We start from the raw sequence: 26282 nt of genomic DNA, 5'->3' as shown, positions 1-26282 counted from the left end.
CATTGCTTCTCTGAATATTTATTTAAAGTATACATCAGCAGCTTTCAGCTATGTACATTATGTTAGAAGGGGATGCCACCAAATTAGTCAGAAGTTAATGCTAGTCAAGTCTTAAGACTTCAAAAACCATCTAAATGTTGTTTGCTCCTCAATAGAGCTATTAACATAAAAACATAAGAAGAGCCATGTTGGATCAGATCAGTGGTCCATCAAATCCAGCATCATATCTCACACAGTGACTAAACAGTTCCTCTGGATGGCCAACAACAGTGCATAGAACCCAAGGCTTTCCCCTGATGTTGCCTCCTGGCTCTGGGATTCAGAGGCTCAGTGCCTTTGAATGTGGAAGTTTCTCTCAGTCATCATAGCTAATAACCACTGACATCCTCCATAAATCTATCTAATCCCCTTTTGAAGCACATGTTTGTTAAATGTGTCATTACACTAAATATACATCAAATTTTAGATTTCCTGATATTAAGATATTAATTGGGAACTTTAAATTTTAAAGAGACATCCAAGTCTATCCTCCCTCCAAATAATAAAAAAACCCTTCATGTGTAGCTTCAAAAAATGAATGCCCTCTCAGTGGAAGAGGAAATAATGTGGGGAGGTGGACACAGGGTGGCCCTTAAATCCTTATAAGTTTCATAGAATCATAGAGTCGGAAGGGACCTATAGGGTCATCTTGTCCAACTCCCTGCACAATGCAGGAAACTCACAAACATCTCCCCCTAAATTCACAGGATCTTCATTGCTGTCAGATGGCCATTTAGCCTCTGTTTAAAAACCTCCAAGGAAGGAGAGCCCACCACCTCCCAAGGAAGCCTGTTCCACTGAGGAATCGCTCTAACGGTCAGGAAGTTTTTCCTAACTCTTTTGATTTAATTCCAACCCATTGGTTCTGGGCCACAGAAAACAATTCCACACCATCCTCTATATGACAGCCCTACAAGTACTTGAAGATCGTGATCATATCACTTCTCAGCTGCCTCCTCTCCAGGCTAAACATCCCCAGCTCCTTCAACCTTTCCTCATAGGACTTGGTCTCCAGACCCCTCACCATCTTCATCACCCTCTTCTGGACCCCTTCCAACTTGTCTATATCCTTCTTAAATGGTGGTGCCCAAAACTGAACACAATATTCCAGATGAGGTCTTACCAGAGCAGAGTAAAGTGATACCATCACACCACGTGATCTGGACACTATACTTCTGTTGATACAGTCCAAAATTGCATTTGTCTTTTTAGCCACCGCATCACACTGTTGACTTATGTTCAGCATATGATCCACTAAGACCCCTAGATCCTTTTTGCACATAGTACTGCTAAGACAAGTCTCCCCCATTCTATAACCATGCATTAGATTTTTCCTACCTAAATGCAGAACTTTACATTTATCCCTGTTATAATTCATTTTATTGGTTTTAGCCCAGTTTTCCAGCCTGTCAAGGTCATCCTGTATCCTGTTTCTGTCTTCTGCATTTGCAGCCCTTCCCAGTTTAGTATCATCTGCAAATTTAATAAGCATTCCCTTTATTTCTTCATCCAAATCATTTATAAAGATGTTGAACAAAACAGGTCCCAGGACAGATCCCTGAGGCACTCCACTTGTCACTCCAAGAGGATGAAGAACCATTCACGAGCACTCTTTGGGTGCGATCTTTCAACCAGTTACAGATCCACCTAATGGTAACAGGATCCAAACCACATTTTACCAACTTGTCAATAAGGATAGTATGTGAAACCTTATCAAAAGCCTTACTGAAATCAAGATAAATGATGTCTACAGCATTCCCCCGATCCAGCAAGGTAGTCACTTTCTCAAAAAAAGACATCAGGTTAGTCTGACATGACTTGTTCTTGAGGAAACCATGCTGCCTCTTAGTAATCATATCCATTTTTTCTAAATATTCCAGGACTGACTGTTTGTTGATTTGTTCTAAAACTTTTCCAGGTATAGACATCAAGCTGACGGGTTGGTAGTTACTCGGATCCTTTTTTTCCCCCTTCTTGAAGATGGGGGACAACAATCGCCTGCCTCCAATCTTCCAGCAGTTTCTCACTGCACAGCTGAATCTGACACTGTGCAACTGAGCCTGTCCCAGTCTAGCAGCTGGCATCTCACACAGCTTTTCCAAGCAGACTCTTCCAGAGGAGAGAAGCTGGAAAAACTGAAGACAAGGGGGCATATAAAAGTTGGTTGGCTGGTAGGTGGAAGGAAGGGAAGGAAGGAAGGAAGCAAGAAAAGTGAAGAGTCAGTGGGGTCTTTGAAGGAAAAAGGAAATAATGGGAGAGGGTGTAATGAGATGCCTATTGCCTGGGACCTGCCTTTCCCCATATGTGCCCCAGAGAGCACTATGCTCAGATTCTCAAAATGTTCTTATGATCCCCAGGCCAAAGGAAGCTTGGCTAACTACTACTAAAGCCAGGGCCTTTTCAGTAGCAGCCCCTGCTTGGTGGAATGCCCTCCCCAAAAATATCAGGGCCCTGTGGGTCCTACCACAGTTCTGCAGGGCTTGCAAGACTGAATTGTTCAGACTTGCTTTTAACAGCTAGGGGAGGTGGCTGCCACTCTACAGCACTGACAGATTGACCAATGCCAGTATATGGATCTACAGAGTGCTAAATAATACCTAGTAACAACAATGAATACCGTGCCAAAACAACAACTAGTAACATCGATGCACATCTTGGATTTTCTGTTGACTGAAATTTTTGTATATTTTGGTCTTTTGTTGTATATTTTGTTTTAAAATTATATGTTGTTTTTAATTGTTGTTAGCTGCTCTGAGCCCGTCAGGGGAAGGCGGGATATAAATATGATAAAATAAAAAGAAATAAATATGTACAGTGCATAATACACTAAAAGCTTTGTTAACCAGCACCCAGTTATTCAGAAAAATCAATTACCTGGCATGATGGGTATAATATAGTGGGTTCCATGCAATGAAAGAGGTGAGGTGGTAGTGAACATAGCTCTTTCATTCGTACAGCATAATATAGGGATGCATTCAAAGGCTAAAGACTGGGCCAACAGGGCCAACTATATATACACACCAGGCTCCTGTGCTAGCATGCTATTGGACCATTCAAACCAGCAGAGGGCCCGTGATTGGAGCAGGACAGCAGGGATTTGAATCCTGCTGCCCATTTTTCCAGAGTCCCCAAGCTCAGTCTTCCAGGCTCCAATGAGCCAGGCAAAAACTCCATATATTGAACACAATCATGATCACATATATAACAATGGGCAAAAGAGTCAGGTGGATGCTGGCTGAGTGAGTTGAATACATGTGAGTAAAAGCCTTGTTCAATTGGCAAACCCAATTCCCCCATGGATGCCAGTTAACAAAGCTTTCACTGACTTGAATGAGGAGTATAAAACTTTTCAGGAAAACAAAATTAGGAAATACTACTGATTTGTAGGTAGGCTAAGCTAATGTTATCTCACAAACATCTCATGCCTAAATTCCCCATTGCTTAGGGCTCAGTTCAGACTTAACCTTGCACTAACCCTAGATAATTCAATTAACCTCCCTGCTTTGTTTTACTGAATAAGAATTATAAATGAAAAGCCTATTACTTATTACAAGACACTGATTAACTGACAATAGACATATTGGTTCAAATTTCACTTTAAAAATGTCAACCTTTTAACTTCCTTGCTGAGTCAGCATTATAAGCATTAGGCAATGCATTGACATCTTCCTCATGAAGATTTATTGAAACTTTTAAAAACTCGAGACACATTTTCTTTCATATTAGGAATTAAATTTGTCATACTTCAGACAAGGCCACCTTCATAACATCTGTTTTGATTACAGTCCACACAGAGTGGCAGCATGATTGTTCTCTTTTATAATTACTGGGAAGAAAAGTAAGAGATGACTTCCATCACACAACAATAATTATAGGCTCCTTAACTGTAACAATGGGAGAAAGTCTAAGCAGGTCAACTTAGAAATAAGTCCAATGTTAGTAGATCAGATGTGTTCCTAGGAAAAGTGTCCATAGGATAACAATGTACATCTTTTAGGTTTCTCAGAATCTTTCAAAACTAGTCCAAAAAGAAATGCACAGAAACTTTATTGAGCTGACCTATACAAAACTTGGACAGTTTTTGCAATGTCAAACTACGAAGCAGCAGGTTATTTTTAAAGCAGGAACACACAGGAATGCAGTTCCAGCTGGCTTGGCCAGGACTGGCTCAAAAAAAGGTCTCTGGCAGATGGAAGGCACTAGGAAGTCATGTGCTCTCAAACTACGTGCTATGTCCTCTCTGTCACCTCCAGCCTCCAACAGGCTTGTGAAGAGAGTGAGAGACGCAGAGTTACCCACAAGCAGCCCCTCCCAGGAAAAGCTGGGCCTGCTGCTGCCATTTGGCCATGCATGGTTCTCTCTCTCCAGCCATGTTGGGGCGGGAGGGGAAAACAAGGTCTTTCATTGGGCTGCGTGAGAACATACATCCAACTGATGGCACTGTACTGTTCTGTGTCAATATGCAGAAAGTAACCTACCGAACGGGTGACATCAGTTCCGGTGATGTCAGGGGGTGTGGCCTAATATGCAAAGGAGTTCCTGTGAAGTAGTATTGTTAAATTTACTTTTTTATACTTTTGCAGTATTCTTTATTTAAAATTTAACTAATTTACAGTGTAGTGCTAAACAGATTAATACCCTTTGAATTCCATTGAAGTCAAGTGAGTTTAGAAGGGCAACTCTCTTCTTATGTTACTGCTGTTTTATTTCATCTTCCAAATGAACATGTCTTCCCTGAACATTAAAAATTGTCTAGCAGCACAATAAGACATTCAGAAATATTCTATTTAAAAAAAGAACACATTGTTCCAGTATGGCCTATAAACAGAGAGATCTGAGCATTCCTAACTTTTCTTTATTTTCTTAATCCAACTTTTTCCATTGCCCAGTCCATAGGGCAAAACATGGGAGAATAAACAATAACAAATCAATAAAAATCACAATATAAAAACAGCAGATGAGCAGCAGTTTGAAAACCAGATCAGTGCAACAGAACTCATATAAAACAGTGATCTTCAAAGTTTAAAATGAACAAAAACAAAGTAGCCATAAAATCACATCAAAATTTACTCTTAGAGTAATTAATACAGGATTAATAATACAAGGAATTTTTATATATTCTACTTATATACTTATTCCTTTATGCTAGCCCTCAAACTTATGAACTCTTATTCTTCATCCCTCTGAAGACATAAGAATTTCAAGTAGAATAGATTTTCAGTACTAGAGTAATGAAGCTGTTCCAAGGGGATTCCAATCCAACTGTGCTAAATGGGAGAATGATAGTTATCAAGGGCATTAGGTATTCTTAAAGGACTGAAAACCTGTTAAAGCTTTCAGCAAATGATAATTGCCTCCCCAGTCGGAATAATGAGACAGACACAGAAATGGATATAAAGGGCCACTTTATTAACTTAACGGCAAGGGCAAAACGTGGGGACAGATCAAGCCAGGGGTCAAGCCAGACCACCTCCTTGACCTGAAAATGGGCAAGCCCCCAAAGCCCCGAGTATGAGCCAACCCAACGGCTCAGACCCGGCCGGCCCAGCAACATGATCGCCGCTCACAAAAGCTCCACCATCCCCAAAGCCGTACAGCCTGGAATGTGGACACTCTCCATGTGACGGGATCCCCAGGCTCTTTGGAGACAACCTTGGGCCGTATAGCTTAATGGTCACCCAGGGAGGCCATTCACCAAATGGTGCAGTGCCACGGGAGCTCACCAATCCCCAAAACATATTCCCAACAATAAACAGCCATTGACAGTGCCAAGTCTCAGCTTAGGCCACTGTACCCAAACCAACCGCCAAAACCTGAACCAGTCCTTGCCGCAAGTCAGCCAAAAAAGCCTCATTGCCCTTTACTGAAAGATGAACCCCATCCTCCCTATACAAGTCCGAACGACTAGCCTGAATGGAAGGATGAGGCACATAAACTCCCAGCCCCCTATCAAGCACTTTACTCAAGGCCCTATTGGCCTTAACCCGAGCCCGCGCCAAACCTGCTGGATCCCAAGCTGCTCTCCACACCCGACGCAGCAACTTGGCCGACCACAGGATAAGGACACCCGGCCACCTTTTGCTAATCAAGGCGATATCAGCCTGAGCCTGAATTGAAAGGGCCTTCCCTTTCATCAAGCCCAAGTCATTCTCTCCCAGATGTATCACCAAAATCTGCGGAGGACGGCCCCTCACACCCCAAAACAGAAGTGGCAGGAGCCCCGACCACCTCATGCCCTGGCGGCCTTGCCACTCAATGATGGCTCTGTCCCTCAGGCCGGGAGCTATCCGTGTTAGCTGCCCCCCCTCCACCTTTTTCTTCTTTTGCTAACTGTTGGGTTAATTTCAGTTGTGTTGTCGGGCCTGATGTGCCGCCCAAAACACAATACTGTGGCCACATATAAGGATCTTTTTCCTTTCTACACCAGCCACAGCACCTAGAAGAGAAAGCCATTAAACTGTTGAACAACACAACTGAAATTAACCCAACAGTTAGCAAAAGAAGAAAAAGGTGGAGGGGGGGCAGCTAACACGGATAGCTCCCAGCCTCAAGGCCGTAATGGCCAAACATAAGTTCAATATGCCCCGGACTTCCAACGACCCACACGACGAATATCCTCTCCCCCGTAACCCATCGCTGCGGCAGTGGAAGCAGCTCTGATCCTAAAGGAATGGGTGCCGAATTTTAATTCCCCGAGACCTAACTCCTCCAATGCTCGGCTCGTGACGGTCCAAAATTGATATCTAGTCAAAGGTGACGTATCTACATGGCGAAAAAGAGGACTGTCCGACCCTCCTTGTAATTCCATGTAATGCCCCAGTGCTGCAACTGGGCATAACTCCTTCTAAGAGCAGGGCCCAAGAGTGACCGTATAACCCTGCTGCTTCTGGTCTGTCTTTGATCGATGGACGCGAAGCGCCACCTGGCCACCAGATAATTTAAAGTTCCCAAACTGCAGGGCCCTTGCAGAAGCATCATTACGGGAGAGTGCCACCAACTCGGACACTTTAAAAGCCCCGAAAAAAGCCGTCAATGCAGCTGCATGGAACAGCACCTCCTCATAAATAGAGCCACAAACTAGCACCCATGTAGCATGAAGCCCCAAGAGGATAGATGGTGAAATAGGTTGCCTACCGTCAACCCGCTGGCCTGTCTCCCGGGACCAACCCTCCAACATTTTTTGGATACGAAAATCCTTAGTCACATCCGGATGTCCGCGCACCTTGAACAGGAAAGACAACGCGCCATCTGTCCCCTGATAGATTTTACTGCCAGGCCCTGCTCCCTTTGCCGAATGCAAAATTGCAACAGCTTGTCAACAGGAACAGGCCATAAAACCGGTAACCCAGCCTCTTCCCTAAAGGCCGCAAACTGGGTAGCCGCCCGGTCATATGACCTTTTAGTGCTGGGCGCTATGGCGAGGTGGATTGCCCGGCTAACTTCATCCCTCCAATCTGCCACAATTCCGCTGGGATGCGCACAGGAAACAGGTTGGCCTCCAGAGCTAACTGATGAAAGCGCTCCATCTATTGGCGAGACAGGGCATCCGCCACACCATTACAAATGCCAGGAACATGCTTTGCCAAGAACAATATATTTAACTTCCAACAGCGCAAAGTAAATGCCCTAACCAACCTCATCATCGCGGGGGGGGGGGGGGGACTTAGATGTCAAGTTGTTAACAACATGTACCACTGCCATGTTGTCACACCAGAAGTGCACCATGTGATTAGCAAGAGCCTCACCCCAAAGGAAAATAGCCACCACTATAGGAAAAAATTCCAATAAAGTCAAGTTCCGACATAACTCGGTACCCAACCACTCGTGTGGCCATTGCTCCGCACACCAATGCCTCCGGAAATAAACCCCAAAACCAGTGGTGCCGGCGGCATCCGAGACAATCTGTAGCTCCACTTCCAGTTGCATATCTCCCCGCCAGAAGGAAATACCATTAAACTCCTTCAAAAATGACTCCCAAACACAAAGGGCATTGCGCATCTCCCTAGTAACCCGTGTAAAATGATGCGGCAAAGAGAGGGCAGCCATTCCATCACAAAACTGTCATAAAAAGGCCCTACCAGGGGCCACCACTTTGCATGCAAAGTTTAGATGACCCACCAACTGTTGTAACTCCAGGAGGGTGACCTTTCGCTTACTCCGTATGGACCAGGAGGCTCTGCCGCTTAACTTTGGGCAGCCTCGAAAACTTGCACACAGTATCAAGCTTGATACCTAGAAAGGTCAAAACCGTAGCTGGGCCCTCCGTTTTTTCACAAGCCAATGGTACCCCTAACTCCTTGGTTAACCTCCAAAAGCCGTTAACAAGAAAAGGCACTGCCCAGAGCCTGCAGGGCCCACAAAGAGAAAATCATCCAAATAATGCGCAGTGTCCCGCACCCCGGTCCTAGCCAATAGTGCCCACTCCAGAAAGGTACTAAACCACTCAAAAGCGGCACATGAAACTGAACACCCCATCGGCAGTGCTCTAACTACATAATATTTTTATTTTTTTATGATTTATCTCCCGCCCTTACCACCAAGGTCCCTTCAAACATAAAACCTAACAATTCAAAATCCCCCGGGTGCACAGGAAGTAGGCGGAAGTCAGACTTAATATCACACTTCGCCAGTTCCGCACCCACTCCACACCACCGCACTATCTGCACGGCCCAGTCAAAAGACGTGTATTTTACTGAGCAGAGCTCAGCTGGGATCGCATCATTCACTGATCACCCCCTGGGATAAGAAAGGTGATGGATTAACCAAAATTTGCCAGCCGCTTTTTTCGGCACCACCCCTAAGGGAGACACCCACAAATTTGGAACCGGAGGGGTCGCAAAAGAGCCTAACACTCGGCCCTCAGCACACTCCTTCTTAACTTTTTCCCTAATGATGTGCTCTAAACCCTTAACCGAATGTAAATTAGAACAAGAAAACGGGGTCCGTGGACCCTGATAAGAGATTCTAAACCCGTGGGAAAACCCCTCCAAAAGATAACGCGCTTCATCCAAATGTGGATAATCCCGCAACAACTCCTTAAGAACCCTCAGTTGAATGGGGCTGGGCCCCTTTTGCAGCCTGCTGCCCAGGCCCTCCAATCGTCTGCTTATTAGCTCCTCTTGGTTTGGACCTGTTACAGGCCGTGAATGCATGAGGCCCTCCACAAAGAGGGCACTCGTGCTTGTACCTACAACCCTTCCTGGCACACATGCCTTGGGAGGTAAACTCCCAGCAAAGCAGCCGTGGCTGAACTGACTGCCCGACGTTCACGCGGGAACCAGTAGGAGTCGCTGTCTTCTGGATGAGGTGGCCACTATCTGATCTCTCCCCCGCGTTTGGCTTCGCAGGCACCATAAACTGCAACCAAAGCTGTTGGTTAATCTGGTCCCACGGAAGGCCAGGATTAACCGCCGCCCGCATGCAGAATTGTTCGTCATACTGAAGCCACGCCCCTCCAGTAAAGTCATTATATGCCCTATATATAATATCACAGTACTGGAAAGGGGGGGGGCGGCCCACCATGGCTGGGCCCTGGCTATGACCCCCGCATAAATAAGGAGGCCGGTTGCCAATTCGACCACGTCCTATCCACTTTCCTCCGCTTCACCTTCTCCTTATCCTTTTCGTCGAGCTCGTCTTTTGACTTCTTTTCCAATTATCTATACAACAGGCTAAACACATCTACATATTCACCTTTTAAAATCTTGTCTCTAGTGGCCGCAGTAAGATGATCACTGAGAGGCATGGCAAAGTGTGAAAATCCACCATGCTATAAGAAAGTGGTGGGTGAGATGGAAACCCCCAAATCCCACTCTGTTGTGGGGGCCAGGATGATGACATTGAAGGAGCCTGCTGCCAGCCCCATGGCAACCCCTCCCCGCCATTGCTTGTCCACCTGGCCCCAGGCCACCAGCTTGACTTCCACCCAAAGAAGCTGAATACCATGGCGCCCATGTGCCCTCCAATGTAGATGTCGAAGCCAAGCTGCATGCTTGTGGGGACGGTGTACCCGAAACTGCTTGCTGCATCATAGGCGGCCCCATCCCCAAATAGGTAGCCCCTAAAGCCTGTGACCCCACAACCGGCCCTGGACACAAAGCTACATTGGGACCCCAAGGACCACATGGCCAAACCACCCCCTGCTGCCATGCAGGTAACTTACCTTCAACCTCGGGTGGCACAACTGCCACTGCATCAGGCTCATCCCTCTGGTCCTCCTCCGGAGACACCACCTCCCTTGCGCCACTACTGCTTCCCTCGGCACCCTGCAAAACAGAAAGCCAGGTGAGCACCTCCTTTTGGAAGGATATGGTGGCCACTCTCCCAGAACCAGTGAGTCCAGTGGCTCTCCACAAAGGGCCACCCACTCCTCTTGCCTCTTCCATGGCAGCCAGCTGCTCTAATATGGCCTGCCTGGTCCAGACATCCTCCCCTTCCTCAAGCGGGGGCTGGACAGGGGGAGGCCTCTTGGGGGGCCTCTTAGCAGGCTGTTTCCCCTTAGAGTTCCCCTGACCCTTCTTTGGCCCAATGCTAAAGGCCGCTGTGGCCTACCACCAGCGCCTGGCTCATAAAATCCCCAGAGTGTCTTGGAGAGGGCTCCCTAACACCCCCCTTAACTGGCAAGACCATTCAATTCAATGCCCGATAGGGGAACCAGTTCCTCGTGGCACCAACGACGCCCCTAAAACCGCCCCCTTGAGATGAACGTCCCCACTGGCCTGCGCCTTCACCCGTGTTCGGACCGCTGCACAATGCCCCATGGGGCTCTACTCTCCTGCTCGTTCAAGCCTGAGCAACCCCTGTCAAATCCACAGTGCAGCTCCAATCGCCCGCAGCTCCTCCGACACGGCCGCCATTGCCTGCGCTGACCCGCCAGCTCCCGACGAGCCCAGGCCACCGCAATGTTCTGGATACAGCAGACGCTGCTCTGCTCCTTGTCCGAGAGCGATTTCTAACTGCGCAGTTGGGGGCGGGGCTGGCCTTTTAAGGCCACGCCTCACCCCCACCCAGATATTGGGCGAGTCCACTGCCTCCGATCCTTCCGGGGAGGCAATGGACGGCCCCCAGCCTTAGCGGGCTATCGACTGCTCAGCTGGGAGGGGGCCAAATTACTGTATCAGACACACTACATGTCAAATGCTAGGCAAAAAAATGAGGTATTAATTTACTTTAGATCACCTGAATGGCAAAAGAAATAAAACAAACTGGTGTTAAACTCATTATGAACCACCATCATACAGTCTTTATATTAACTGCTTCCCTATTTGGTCTCAGTCTTTATTTAAGAAATTTCAAAGTAGTTGAAAGCAATCCCATCCAGAGGTTTTTCTTTATAGCTGAGCAAAGTGCAGTTCCTGCTGTCATTCTGGTTATGTCAGATAATATGGGAAGAGTTTATAGAGTGGGTCCTATGCCACTCTTCTTAAGCCAAGGAAATGCTGGTGCAGAAAGAGCTGCATCAGGAATTCCACCCATGTGGTCTCAGACTGCTAATACTACCTACAGTGAACAACAACAAAGCTGTCTTTATATTCACCTAGATAGACCCCAGTAGGCAGCCATGTTGGTCTGAAGCAACAGAACAAAGCAGTAGACAAGTGCACCTTTAAGACCAACTAAGTTTTATTCAGAATGTAAGCTTTCATATGCTCTTAAGCAGACTTCATCAGACAAAATGGGAATGGAAGCAGCAATTCTTAATATAAGTGGGCAATGTAGAATCATGGGAATGTTTTTAGCAGGTTAAAAGAATCACAAATAGGGAATGCTGTTGCAGGTGTGAAGTGCCATAAATCTAGGTAACATTCTGGCTTTGTTAGTTTAAATAGAGGACATGGTTTCTCGAGAGATTATAACATCCATTAAAATACAGTGGAGGATGAGTTGGTATATGCAATAAGACAAACAGCCAATATCCCCCATTTGAGTATGTCAATACAAGAAAAACAAAAAACCCCAAATATTCTGATACACTGTTCTAAAAGAGAAATAATATAAGTTAGCCATTAAAAAAAACAGGGTGCATAAAAGTATAGTGGAAAGTGGGTTAGTAAATGTAATGAGACAAACAGCCCACATCCTTTATTTGAGCATGTAAACATACACAAAAAAACCCATTATTCTGATACATTTTTAATGATTTTTTTGTGTTGACATGCTCAAATGAGGGATGTGGGCTGTTTGTCTCATTACATTTAATAACCCACCTTCCACTATACTTTTATGCACCCTGTTTTTCAAATGGGGGATATTGGCTGTTTGTCTTATTGCATATACCAACCCATCCTCCACTGTATTTTAATGTCTTCTTTTTTTCTAATGGCAAACTATAATGGATGTTATAATCTCTTGAGAAACCATGCTCTCTATTTAAACTAACAAAGCCAGAATGTTATCTAGATTTATGGCACTTCGCACCTACAACAGCAGTCTGCTTTTCATCACCTTCCAGTGTTTTTTTCAGCCCTGCTTTGTCCTAACACTAACAAACACGGATCCCTATTTGTGATTCTTTTAATCTGCTAAAAACATTCCCATGATTCTACAGTGCCCCAAAATCACAGGTCCAGAATGGTCCTTTAACGATTCCTAAACTAATTTGCTTTGCAATTCAAAAGGGTAGTAATTTTAAGGGTCATCATTAAGAGTAGCACTAAAAGAAGAGACAGACAGAAAAGACTAGCACACAGAAAAGAATTCTGGTGTCACCTTCACAATATGCTATAGATTGCCTGCCTTGTTGCCTACCAGCACCTCAGGTGCCAGCAGAAGGAAATGGGCAGGGTAGAGAGAGAGAAGATGTAGATGGGACTTGCTCTGTGCTGGTTTTTGTGGTCCCAGGGCTCTGGGGGCAATTGTTAAAGCAACCATGCATCTGGCTTCTCTGAGGTTGCATGACCAGGACTGCCAGGACCCTACTCTTTTTTTCGAAAAGAGTTTTCCAAAATGATAGAGCATCCGTCACATGCCATGCCACTTCTGGGTTTCACCAGGAGTGACATAAGCACACTGGCAGAATACCAGCACACCTGCCTTCCCATTTCCTCCTTGTGGTTGCCAGCTGTGGCCTGACAACCATAATTCAGAGAAAAAAAATTTCTCACAAGGAGTTTTTTTTATAAAAGGCAAATTGAAAGTTATTATAAATGTATCAGCTATGTTTTATTTTAAAAGTAATTAATTTCAGGCAATGTTTGGAGCAAAATGAAAGAAATAAAAAGCAAAAATGAAAGAAATCCATTGAGGCATGATTGCAAGTTGCATTTCCATTCTCCAGTTCAAAATATACAATTCATAAATACTGAGCTAAAGCAACAAGATTAACAACAGGTCTTGCCTCAGTGGCTCAAAGAGAACCAGCCACTACAATGTTGGCATGTGCATGTTCAGCAAGGGAGACCTTCCCTGGACCTACAAGCACAATTCATCTTAGCTGAGACTGGCTGACACAGGGCCAGCAGCTGCTTCAGCTAGGCCAGAACACACTAAAAACAGGTAGGGAAGGACTGCAGACTTTTGGTTAACTAATACAGTTTGGCAGCCAGATGGAGCCCATCGTATCATTGGGCCCTGCCTGGACAAGAGAACCACTTAGGAGGTAGCTGCAGCTGAGGCAGGGCTCAGGAGGGGAGGATCTGACCCTGAAAGGTGATTGGGAAGATGGCCTATTTAAAGAGGACCTATGGCAGGCTAGGATGAATGAAGTATCCCTGTTCAGACAGCATGTGAGAGTGGAGGGTACAAAAAGGAGATGGGATTGGGTGGTGTAATCTGAGGCCTTGTTGGTGATCCACAGTGAGGAAGATCCCAGTGGAGCAAGGACAACATATCCTTGATGTGGGGTAGCAACATAATGCAGCTACCAGATTCTGATTGCAAACTTCAGTTGCTTTGAAAGCTTTGAAATCTCAGATAAATATTATGGTTCAAAAATTCTAATCTTTTAGATTGTAACCTGATCTGAAAAAGAAATCCTCTCCCTTTGCACCCACTTACCTGAGGCATTAGTATGGAAGGAGGGAAGTCTTTCTTCCTGGCACTATGAGTACAACTATGGAAACATCCCAAGCACAACATGTCATTTACAGGATGGCTGGCAGTCATACAAAAGACATCAGGTGCCTGAATTCTGGAACAAAGCTATTGCCCCCCCAGGCGGAATAACGAGGCAGACAACAAGTTGGGTTAAAAGGGCCACTTTATTAACTTAACGGCAAGGGCAAAACATGGGGACAGGACAAGCCAGGGGTCATCCCGACCACCTCCTTGACCTGAAACTGGGCGAGCCCCCTAAGCCCCGGGTGTGAGCCAACCAAACGGCTCAGACCCGGCCGGCCCGGCAACCTGATCACCGCTCACCAGAGCTCCGCCATCCCCACAGGCAGCAGCCTGGGATGCGGATGCTCACCGCGTGCCGGGATCCAACAGACTCCCTGGAGCCAACCTTGGGCCGTACAGCTTGCGGCTCCCCAGGAAGTCATGCACCAAATGGCGCGATGCTACGGGAGCTCACCAATCCCCAAAACATAATGCCAACCACAAACTGCCAAGGACAGCGCCAAGCCTCTGCTTAGGCCACTGTACCCCCAAACTACAAGACGCGAACCAGCCCTTGCCGCAAATCGGTTAAGAACAACTCGTTGCCCTTTTCTGACAGATGCACCCCGTCTTCACGATATAATTCTGGCATACTGGATAGAATTGAAGGATGGGGGACGTAATCCCCGAGCCCACCACACAGGGCCTTACGCAATGCACGGTTGGCCTTTATTCTGGCGCGCTCCAAACCTTCAGGGTCCCATGCAGTCCGCCAAACACGGCGCGGCAACATGGCCGACCACAGGATAAGGACACCCGGCCACCGTTTCCTGATCAAAACCAAGTCCGACTGGGCCTGAATCGAAAGGGCCTTGCCCTTGATCAGACCCAAATCGTTCTCACCCAGATGAATTACAAGAATCTGCGGTGGGGGGCCAACCAGCTCCCTGAACAACATAGGCAGGAGCCCAGGCCACCTCAATCCACGGCAGCCTTGCCAGGTGATCACCGCTCTGTTGCTCAGGCCCAGTTGTGAACCGATCGGCGTCCGACGGGCCTGGTGTGCCGCCCAAAAGACAATGCTATGGCCGCATATAAGGATCCTCCTCCTCTCATCGCCAGCCACAGCCCCTAAAAGAGAAAACTATTAGAACTGGAAACAGTAATAACACATGGCACCAACAAAGGTTCCCCACTACTCAGGGAGTAGCCAAAACCTGCCTTAAGAGCTCAAAGGCCTAATATAAGCTCGATAGGCCCCTGACTTCCAGCGCCCGACCCGACGGATATCATCTCCACCATACCCAAGCGCTGCGGCTGTGGAAGCCGCCCCGATTCTAAAGGAATGAGTATCAAATTTTTGACCGCCAAGGCCCAAATGTTGTAAGGCACGGCTAGTGATGGCCCAAAATTGGTACTTTGTCAAGGGGGCTTCATCAGCATGGCGGAAAAGAGGGCCGTCAGATGCGCCGTGCCATTCAAAATAATTCTTAATTGCCGTAACTGGGCATAACTCACATTCAGCGCAAGTTCCAATCCTAACAGTGCAGCCGTGCTGCTTCTGATCCATCTTTGAACGGCGGATTCTAAACTCCACCCGGTCGCTAAATAAGGTAACATCCCTAAACTGCAGGGCCCTCGCGGAAACATCATTGCGGGAAAGTGAAACCAGCTCAGATACTCTAAAGGCCCCAAAAAAGGCCCAGGAAGCTCGAAGCCCCCGCAGGATAGATGGCGAAATAGGCTGCCTCCCGTCGGACCTAGGTCCAGCTTCACGAGACCATCCCTCAAACATTTTCTGAATGCAAAAATCCTTAGTGGCATCGCTGTGCCCCCCAGCCTTACTCATAAAAGCCAGGGCCGCCATCTGGCCTTTAATGGACTTAACAGACAAACCCCGTTGTTTCTGATGCACACAAAATTGCAACAACTGTTCAACAGGAACGGGCCACACCTCCCGTAATCCTGCCCCCTTTCTGAAAGACAAAAACTGGCTAGCCGCCCGGTCATACAACCTTTTAGTGCTGGCCGCTATGGCCAGGTGTATCGCCCGGCTCACTTCTTCCCTCCAATCAGCCATAACTCCGCCGGGATGCGCTCGGGCAACAGGTCGGCCTCCGGGGCTAATTGACGGAAACGGTCCATCTGTTGGCGAGACAGAGCGTCCGCCACCCCGTTACAAATGCCAGGAACATGCTTAGCTAAAAACAATATATTCAATTTCAAACAATGCAAAGTAAATGCCCTAACTAGCCGCATAACTGCGGGAGACTTAGAGGTTAACCTGTTGACGACATGGACAATGGCCATGTTGTCGCACCAGAAGTGAACCGTGGAATCAGCAAGGGCTTCGCCCCAAAGAAACACAGCCACGACAATCGGAAAAAACTCCAAGAACGTTAAGTTCCGACACAACTCTGTGCCCAACCAATATTGTGGCCATTGCTCGGCACACCAGTGCCCCCTAAAGTAAACACCAAAACCGATAGAACCAGAGGCATCAGATACAATCTGCAACTCGGCTTCAAGCTGCATGTCCCTGCGCCAGAAGGAAATTCCATTGAAATCCTGCAAAAATGTCTCCCAGACCCTAAGGTCCTCCCTCATCTCCGAAGTGACACGGGTAAAATGATGTGGCAGGCGCAGATTGATCATGCTGTCACAGAATTGTCGCAAAAAGGCCCTGCCCGGGGCCACAACCTTATAGGCAAAATTCAGGTGGCCCATGAGCTGCTGTAACTCCAATAAGGTGACCTTGCACTTAACCAAAACCGCTCGGATCCTAGCTAAAAGGCTCACTCGCTTGTCCTTGGGCAGCCTAGAAAACTGGCGCACCGTATCAAGCTCGATGCCCAGAAAGGTAAGGACCGTGGCAGGGCCTTCGGTCTTTTCAGGAGCCAACGGTACCCCTAATTCTTTTGCCAAATCCACAAAAGCCGTTAACAGGAACAAGCACTGTCCAGAACCCGCGGGGCCTACAAAAAGAAAATCGTCCAAGTAATGAACAGTGTCCTGAATTCCCGTCCTAAACCGTAAGGCCCATTCCAAAAATGAGCTAAAACGCTCGAACGCTGAACAAGAAACAGAACACCCCATAGGAAGTGCCCTATCAACATAGTAACTTCCTTCAAACGCAAAACCTAGTAATTCAAAGTCACTGGGGTGAACTGGGAGGAGGCGAAAGGCTGATTTTATATCGCACTTTGCCAACTCAGCACCTGACCCACACCGCCGAACTATCTGAACTGCTCGGTCAAAAGAAGTATATTTTACCGAACACAGCTCAGATGGGATGGCATCATTCACTGATCGACCCCTTGGGTAAGAAAGATGGTGAATCAACCGGTATTCACCTGCTGCTTTCTTAGGTACCACTCCCAGGGGGGACACCTGCAAGTTCGGCAGGGGAGGAGATTTAAATGGGCCTAACACCCAACCTTCAGCACATTCTTTGCTGATCTTTTGCTTAACAATGCTTTCCAAACCCCTAACTGAACGCAAATTGGAGGCGAAAAATGGAGTACGAGGGCCTTCATAAGGGATTCTAAATCCAACTGAGAACCCCTCGGCCAAATAACCCGCATCATCCCTGCGAGGGTAAAATTCCAACCACAGCTTAAGAACCCTCAGACGTATGGGGCTGGGACCCTTTTGGAGGGTGTTGACTGGCGCCACCGCCTGTCCGCTTGTTAGGCCACCTCTGTTTTGATCTGGTGCATGCCGTGAAGGCGTGAGGGCCTGCACAAATCGGGCACTCGTGTTTATATTTACAGGCCTTCCTGGAGCACGAACCTTGGGAGGTGAACTCCCAGCAAAGCAGCCGTGGCTGAACCGACTGCCCCGCGGAAGCGCGGGCGCCAGAGAAGGTCGTTGCTGTTGTCTTTTGCACTAAGTGACCACTGTCAGATCGCTCCCCAACATTTGGTTTTGCGGGCGCCATGAGCTGCAGCCAAAGCTGCTGGTTAATCTGATTCCACTTAAGGAAAGGATTAACTGCCACGCGCATGCGGAATTGCTCATCATACTGGAGCCACGCCCCACCAGCAAAGTCGTTATATGCCCGGTATATTATAGCACAATACTGGAACAATGGGGCGGCTCTCCATGGCTGGGCCCTAGCAATGACGCCCGCATAAATAAGAAAACCAGGGAGCCAATTCGCCCACGTTCGATTAACTTTACAACGCTTGAGCTTCTCCTTATCCTTCTCGTCAAGCTCGTGCTTTGATTTTTTCTCACGTTCTCTATATAACAGGCTGAATACATCCACGTATTCACCTTTCAGAATCTTTTCCCTGGTTGCTGCTGTGAGATGGTCACCCAGGGACATGGCAGGGTCCCCAAAAGGAACAGCATGGAAGTCCAAAGAACCGTAAGGCACAGGTGGGTGAGGTGGGAAACCCCAGATTGTACCATGCTGCCCGGACCACGGTAGAGACGCGGCCGAGGCTTGCTGCCATCCCCATGGGGGCACACACACTGCCAGACCCTGGCCGCCTGACCAGAAACTGCCCCCACAACCATCGCTCCCAAGCGCTGTACCCCATGAAAGACCAGAACAATCAGGCGTGGGCACCGCAGTAGAAGTGCTCGCCTGTGCCAGAGAACTGGGACCAACCGGTCTCCCCAGAAGTGACCCAGCCCCCAAATAATTGGCCCCTAAACCTTGGGCTCCACCCACTGGCCTCGAAGCAGAAGCTACATTGGGCCCCCAAGGGCCCCATGGCCATACCATTCCTTGCTGTGGCACGGGAAACTTACCATCCCCAGCAGGCGGCACCACCACCACCGCATCGGGCTCTTCAGTCTGCTCCTCTTCCTGGGGCACTCCTTCCTTTGGCGCACCACCCCTTCCTTCGGCTCCCTGTAACACAGAAAGGCGAGCCAGCACCTCCTTCTGGAAAGAGATGGTGGCAGCTCTACCAGACCCTAACAAGCCAGTGGCCTTCTTAGAAGGGCCAGCCAAACCCCTCGCCTCCTCCAGGGCTGCCAACTGAGCCATAATGGCCTGCCGTGTTTGAGCTTCGTCGCCCTCATCCTGCGGTGGAGCTTCAGGGGTTGGCTTCTTTGCAGGGCGCCTGGCCGGCTGTTTTCCTTTTTTATTGCCCTGCCCCTTCTTAGGACCCATTTTACAATTCAGCAAGCACACAAAGGCCAACAGCACACTGGCCAACTATGACGGGGGTTGCACAACCACAAACCAAAACTAGGGGTGAGAGAGAGGGGCAGGGCCCTGTACCAACACAAGGCACCCCACTGCAGCCAACAAATGAAAGCCTCAGCTCACATACACCACCCACAAAGGCCAGTCAGTCTCTACCCACCCTGACAGGCCTGGCACCAGAAGTGCCTAGCGTGTGTGTGCGTGGTGGTGGGGGGTTAATCCACCTGCCCAGAAGACGCTCCACCCGGTGACCCAAGGAGGGGGAGTGGGGGGGTAGGAAGCCTAACGCAGCCCCACCCTCCTCCCAGACGCGTCCCAAAAGGACCCGCTCAACCCCTACCGCCTGATCAGGCCGCAGGGCCCGGAGGGTGACCTTCCGGCCTATACAGGCCTAGAAACAAGAAGGGTGGGCGGGGGAGGGGGCTCCACCCGCGAGGAAACGCGCCGCCACGGGAAAGCCTCACGCCGCCCCTCAGGCTCCAACGAAGGCTCTTCCCAGCACAGAAATGGCGCCGCCGCGTCAAACCGACGTCGGGCAGCGTCGCGCCCGTCTTCGCTCGCCCCGAGCCCCAAACGCCGCACAACGCTCTCCTAGGCCCGCAGAAGACAGCAGCAGCCGGTAGGTGCCTGCTCAGGCCGAGAGCGATTTCGAACTGCGTGTTAGGGGGCGTGGGCAGCCTCTTAAGGCTGCCCATCGCCCCCTCCCTCCTGGGATAACCCATTGCCTCGGATCCGCACTGGGAGGCAATGGGCGGCCCCCAGCCTCAGCAGTCGATGGACTGCTTGGCTGGGAAGGGGCCGAATTCCCTCCTCCCACTTTTTAGAAGGAGAAGAGTCCTTGTTTACCCAGCCTAATTTCAAGACATATTTCGTGAAATTCATCAAGATGCAACAAAAGCAGCTTGCTCTGCCAGAGGAAGATGCAATGTAAACTTAGATTCTAGGGGGAATGACTATAGACCTGAGATTTCAGGGAGGGGGAGCTGCATCCTGAAAATAACCAACCAGTGGCTGTACCTTGTCTGCCACCTCCTTTTAGTACTTATTGGAGCTTCCACAGAAATACAAGAAAAAGGTCATAATAACCAATTATGCCAAGTCAACTTTATTGTATCCTCACTTGCATTTCAGCTTGTACAAGATCATGTGCAACCAATTTATGAACACTAAGATATATAATGAGGAAAATGCTAGGTGTTGCGCAAGAAGAATTATGCTGACTTTTATGTTTCTGCTTGTGCATTGCTGGATTCAAGCCATTGACTGGGACTAATAAAAAAAATGACACAAACTTTAATAAACAATAGCATCTCACAAAGTTTTTAAAAAATCTATAAAAACATTACTTATGTTAGAATAAAATAAAGGACCAAACATATGTTGACAAAGCCTCCATCTGTGGTCCATTATAACAAAGTAACTGCACACCAAATTTACAAAGGAAGTGTTATACTATTAATAAACAAATGCCCATAGTTGTGTTATTGATTGAAATCTGGAAAGACCCAACTATCATATTTGTTGAATGTGTAGTTGTTCCAGTAATTACACCAACAACAAACATATACTTTATATAACTTTGTTAATTATAGATAGAAATAATAACCTAGACCTTGAAAAGCAGTATCTTTGCATTGTAACATCAGTCAAAACTAAAATAACCAAGCTGCTAAAGAAAGTTGTGGATTATTTATATTTTGAAAATGTTTATTAAAACAAAGAAAATGTGTTCAGTTACAGAAAACCAAATGATAAATTATTAGCATGACTTCTCCAAAACGAAGTCCTGCCTCATCAGCTTTTTGGAGTTCTTTGTGCATGTTAATTATACAGATAGATGTGAGCTGGTACTTGGATTTCCCCCCAAAAAAATCCTAACTGAAGGCTCTTAGTAGTCAGGGGATAATAGGATGAGCCTTCTTATGGATTAGAAATGGGATAAATGATGGGAAATAGAAAGTAGGAGTGAATAGTCAGTGTTCTCAGTGAAGGGAATAAGCAGTAGGAGTCCACAAGTATTAGGTGCTATTGAATTAGTTAAATAATGTGGAATTCAGAGTTGGGAATGAGGAGGGCAAGTTTCTGTGGATGACATAAGATTTTCAGGAAAATAAGAAAAAAAGTGGATTTTGAAGAACTCCCAGTGAATTTATCCAAATTGGCTCAGGGTAAGACAATGTAACAATCAAGGATATATTTAGGTAGGCTAGGTCTGTTGTTGGCTATTAGCCATAAAAGCTGAATGGAACTTCAGAGTTCACAGGTAGAATACCTTTTATTGTCAGATGCTGGGAAACACTCATTAGGATAGAGCTGTTCCAGGTGGCCTTGCTTATGGACTTTCTTGCACAATCTAACTGCCCACTGTTGGGAACGGGATGGTGGACTTTAGAGACTATATAGCATATTCTTACACTTTTATCAGATTCATTGTGACTAAAGTTTAAAACTATATAGACTGGGCCAAAAATTCTGACTTTTTATCTCAATAAAGCTAATTCTCAACATGGCAGGGTTGCCAGGTCCAACTCAAGAAATATCTGGGAATTTTGAGCATGGAGCCAGGAGACTTTGGAGGTGGAGCCATGAGCAAGGCTGTGACAAACATAACTGAACTGCAAAGGCAGTTATGGCAATCACATTTAAAGGGACCACATGTCTTTTAAATGCCTTCCCTCCATTTGGTAATAATGAAGGATAGGGGAACCTTATTTGGGGGCTCATAGAATTGAACCTCCTGGTCCAATCTTTCTGAACTTTGGAGGATGTTTTGGGGAGAAGCACTGGATGCTTTGCTGAAAAATTGGTTTCTCTACCTCAAAAAACAGCCCCCCAGAGCCCCCAGATACCCACAGATCTATTCTCCATTATTACCCTATGGGAATTGGGTATAATGGAGTGCCCAGCAGATATTTCCTTCCCCTCCCCACTTTATTATAACCCTGAAGCAGGGGGAGGGCCTCCAAACTGGGGGATCCCCTGCTTCCACTGCAGATTAGCAATTCTACAACATGGACAAATCTGTGAATACTTAAATCAAGGGACCTGAGCCAGAAAAAGATAAGACATATCTTTCTACAAACCTGAAAAAGTCATACATGTGCAGAAAAATCTGAAATTTAAAAAAATGGGGATTAAACCTTACCAGTACTACTAGAAGCAGTACCTGTAGCTTTAAGAGACAAATGCCCTTAAGCAACTTGTGCCTTAGTCCTGTTGCTAGGCAACCACACATTATTGCCAGGCTTCAAGCTTGGTTTCTATCAGTAAAAGGCAGGGGGATGGGACTGTAGCATTTCCAGGCCTATTTTAGCCTTTGAGGGAGTATTTATCAAATCCATGCCTATCAGCAACCACCAGGTGATTTACTACCATGTGACTGGATAATAACTTATCTAAGCTTGACAGCAGTTACTTCAAAAGAGCCAGTATGGTGTAGTTGTAAGAGTTTTAGATCAGGGACTATGAAATCTGGGTTTGAATCATGACTCTGCTGTGGGAGTTTACTCAGCCTAACTTACCTCATAGCCATGTTGTGAGGATAAAATGGAGAAGAGGAGGATGTAAACTGCTTTGGGTCCTCATTGTGGAGAAAGGCAGAGTATAAATTAAATAATATAGCTGGAAATGGGGGCAGATAAAAAGTTGATGGGAAGAAGGAATCAGGAAAATGTGAGGATGTGGAGGTTGCCAGGAAGAGAGGAAAAAATAAGGAAATAGTGTGTGTGGGGGATATTCAGGGGGAAATGAGACATCATCCCACAAGCTGTTGAATGTTCCCTACCATGCAACTGTGTCCAGTTTGGTGGCTGGCATTGTGTAATTGGGCCATACAGATGCTGCCTGGAGGGAGGAAGGAGGGAAAGCTGAAGATAAGGGGGCAGATAAAGCTAGGTCTCCTGGTGAGTGGGAACAGGAAAAGAGGAGAGTTGATGGTCCTTGCAGGTCCCCCACTTGTATATATTGATAGAGGTCTAAAGTTTTTTATATATTTAATTTTAATATGTTTGTAAATTGCTAATGTTTTAAAACTGTTGTTAGCCGCCCTGAGCCTGTCAGGGGAGGGTGGGTTATAAATCTGATAAATAAGAGTAAAAATAAATAAAAATAAGTTGCAGTGACTGGTCAAAGAAGAGCTCTTGCAGTCATATATAGGGGGAAATGAGACATCATCCCACAAACTGTTGAATGTTCATGATGAAAATGTCTGCACTACCCAGTAAATTCCTATGCACAAACTGTGCTTCTCACACAGTCTTCTTCCAATATTTGGGAAAAGGACAAGGTCAAGAGTACATAACTGATTTCACAAGAAACTAATTATATAGCATGGCTTTTAGAAAATGAAGAATGAGGTTTAGCAACAGGAGAAAAAGCAGCTTTATGAATGGACCCCCATTTACCAGGCAGATGGGGAAAAAATCAAGGTCTAAATATCACAGTGAGGGTAACTGTGTTAAAAATGGAAATTGAAGCCTCAGTCAATGCAAAAGAAATAAATAACTTCAGCATAACACTAACCTTGTTCACAATGAAATGACAGTTCAATGAGACACATGAAAAGAAAACTGAAATACAAGAAACAGATCAAGTTCAAGCACAAAGAAAAGGAAGGAACAGAATTACAGCAACTGAAATCAAAAGGTGACACAAATCTACAAGATAAGGTGCTTGACAACCACTAATTAACAAATAAAAGTTGTAAAAAGGTGATATAAAAGCAAGAAAAGAAGAAAAGTCTGCATTTGTCAAGACAGCAGTCCCCCCACTCCCCAAATCCCCACAAAGAGTAAGGAAAGAAAAGCTCTATCTCCTTTTGGTAATACCACCATCTTCTTGAGTCAAGGACAGCTTCAGAGACAAAATGCAATTATCCAGCTTCAAAAACACATGTACTGTGGTGATGGCAATAGATTTTTCATGTGTGTTGTCCTGAAATCCTTGAAGGAAGGAAGGAAGGAAGGAGAACACATTTGTATTAAATAAAATGATGGTGGTGTCATGGGCTATGTGTATTCAAACTCGGTGTCTCTTGTTTTTTTTTTTTTTTTTGTATTGAAGATGGTATTATACAAAAACATGGATTTGACAGGTACGGATTGTTGCCACCAAACCTTCATTTTGGTACTTATTTCTTTCCTCTTCCCCTCCATCTTGAGCCAGGGACCATCTTCTCCCTGTCTTTGCATGGACCAGTAAGCAACTTGTGCCTGGTTACTGAAAATGAAGATAGATGAGTGAGTAGGACTGTGTCTCATTTCACCACAATTAATGAGAAAAATGCCTGTTCCAGAGAGAAGTTAAGCCTTGTCCAGGACTAGAATATAAAATCAATAATCCAGGCCTCTCATTGATGAATCCACTTTCTTCTGGGGCAGCTGCCCACGTACCCATCCTGATGAAGGCAATGTGAGATAAATCCGATCATGCTTTGGTGACAAGCAGGAATTTTGGACTGTAGATTGACATGGGTGGAAGGATTTTTGACTGTTCTACATTGTTTGACATGGTTTGATGAGGATGGGTGTTCACATTAGCATACCTTGTTCTGAGATATTGATAAGGCTCCAACTAGGGATGGCATGTACAGTGAAAGTTGCATTGACATAGGAAAGAATAACTGATAAACTCTGAGGCATTGCAACATGAAGAGAGATTAGCAAGTCAGTTGCTCATTGACTATGTAGCCAGGTGTGGGGCTGGGGGGCAGGCAGCATCTACTTACAAAGGTGCTTTGCACTGTGGAAGGAGGGAGATGAAGTCTGGCACCTCTTGGCACAGATTTCTATGTAGGTTCAGAACAGTTAGGCATGGGTGATGCCAGCTCAGTTTGGAGTCAGGGTGGGGTTGTCCAAATGCTGATAGCTCTTGAAGGCTGCCAGTGAACGTAGGGGTTTATTCGTTATACAACCCACCCATTAAGAAAACCTAATTTAATCCATATTTCAGGACCTCCATTATGGAGTGTGGGAAATGTGAAATAAGTTTTCAAAATTGTTTAGAATTATTATAGCTTTTAACAACGTTAGGTAAAGTTCCTACAAATGTTAAAGATCCAGTGAACTCTTCTTCTCTTGGGCTTTTATCCTAGAACAGTAGGGTCAGCCCACACTTTCTTTCTTTTTTCCCTTAATTCCACTCCCCCCACTCAAGATGGATAGGAAGTAGTAAATTTAAATAAGTAAGGATAAGTAACTGGGGTAGCACCCGGGGGGGGGGGAAACTACACCTCTTTTATCATTCTGTCTCTACAATCTATTCTGAACATTCTGATTTGTTCCTGCAGCTACTCAGCAGTTGGAAGTCAAGCACTGGATGGTTTCTAATTATTGCTGTGTCCAGCAACAAATGCATTCAGAGCACCCAATCTGCTTTATACTTATTATTATAAAATTTATACTTAAAGAACATTTGTGCCACCCAATTGCTCGATCTATGGATAGTCATTATTTTTGTCAAATTATACCTGACATGAAATTGTGTTCAAATCAAACCAATGAAATCACAGTTAAAGCTCTTGGTCAGGGTCTCTTCCATAATATATAGGACAGCAATAGCTTGATAGAAAGGGGGAATGAGACCTTTGAATAAGATGCTGTGTTGAAGGATGCAGGATGGCAACTTCCACCATACTTTGACAAGGATAAATGAATAACCTTGGAATATATTGTTCATGCTTCAGTGAAGCTTGGTGTATAATGTAAAATCTTGATCTGCAATATAAATTATGTGCACTGTCAAACTGAGCTCTTTTTCATCTTGTGTTGCTGTGTTAAACAATTTTGGGAGATTAGATGGACATTAACTTTTGAGCCACTTTTCTTCACTAACCTCCTTGGAAATTGCAATCCCCCACCCCTTGCCAAGTCAATTTGTGATTGAGTATTAATATTCTGAATTATTTACCAGGGGTTTTTTTTTTTTCATAACGGGGAGGGTATAGTAAAGGTCAGCAGGTTTTTAATCATATGTCCTGGTTTAAATATTATACTTTCAGGGTGATGAAAGATTATATTAGTCATTTTGTTTTTATCTACTGACC

The sequence above is a fragment of the Heteronotia binoei genome, chromosome 4 (assembly GCF_032191835.1).
Source record: "Heteronotia binoei isolate CCM8104 ecotype False Entrance Well chromosome 4, APGP_CSIRO_Hbin_v1, whole genome shotgun sequence".
NCBI classification, from domain to species: domain Eukaryota; kingdom Metazoa; phylum Chordata; class Lepidosauria; order Squamata; family Gekkonidae; genus Heteronotia; species Heteronotia binoei.
Note: the sequence above shows the minus strand (reverse complement) of the source record.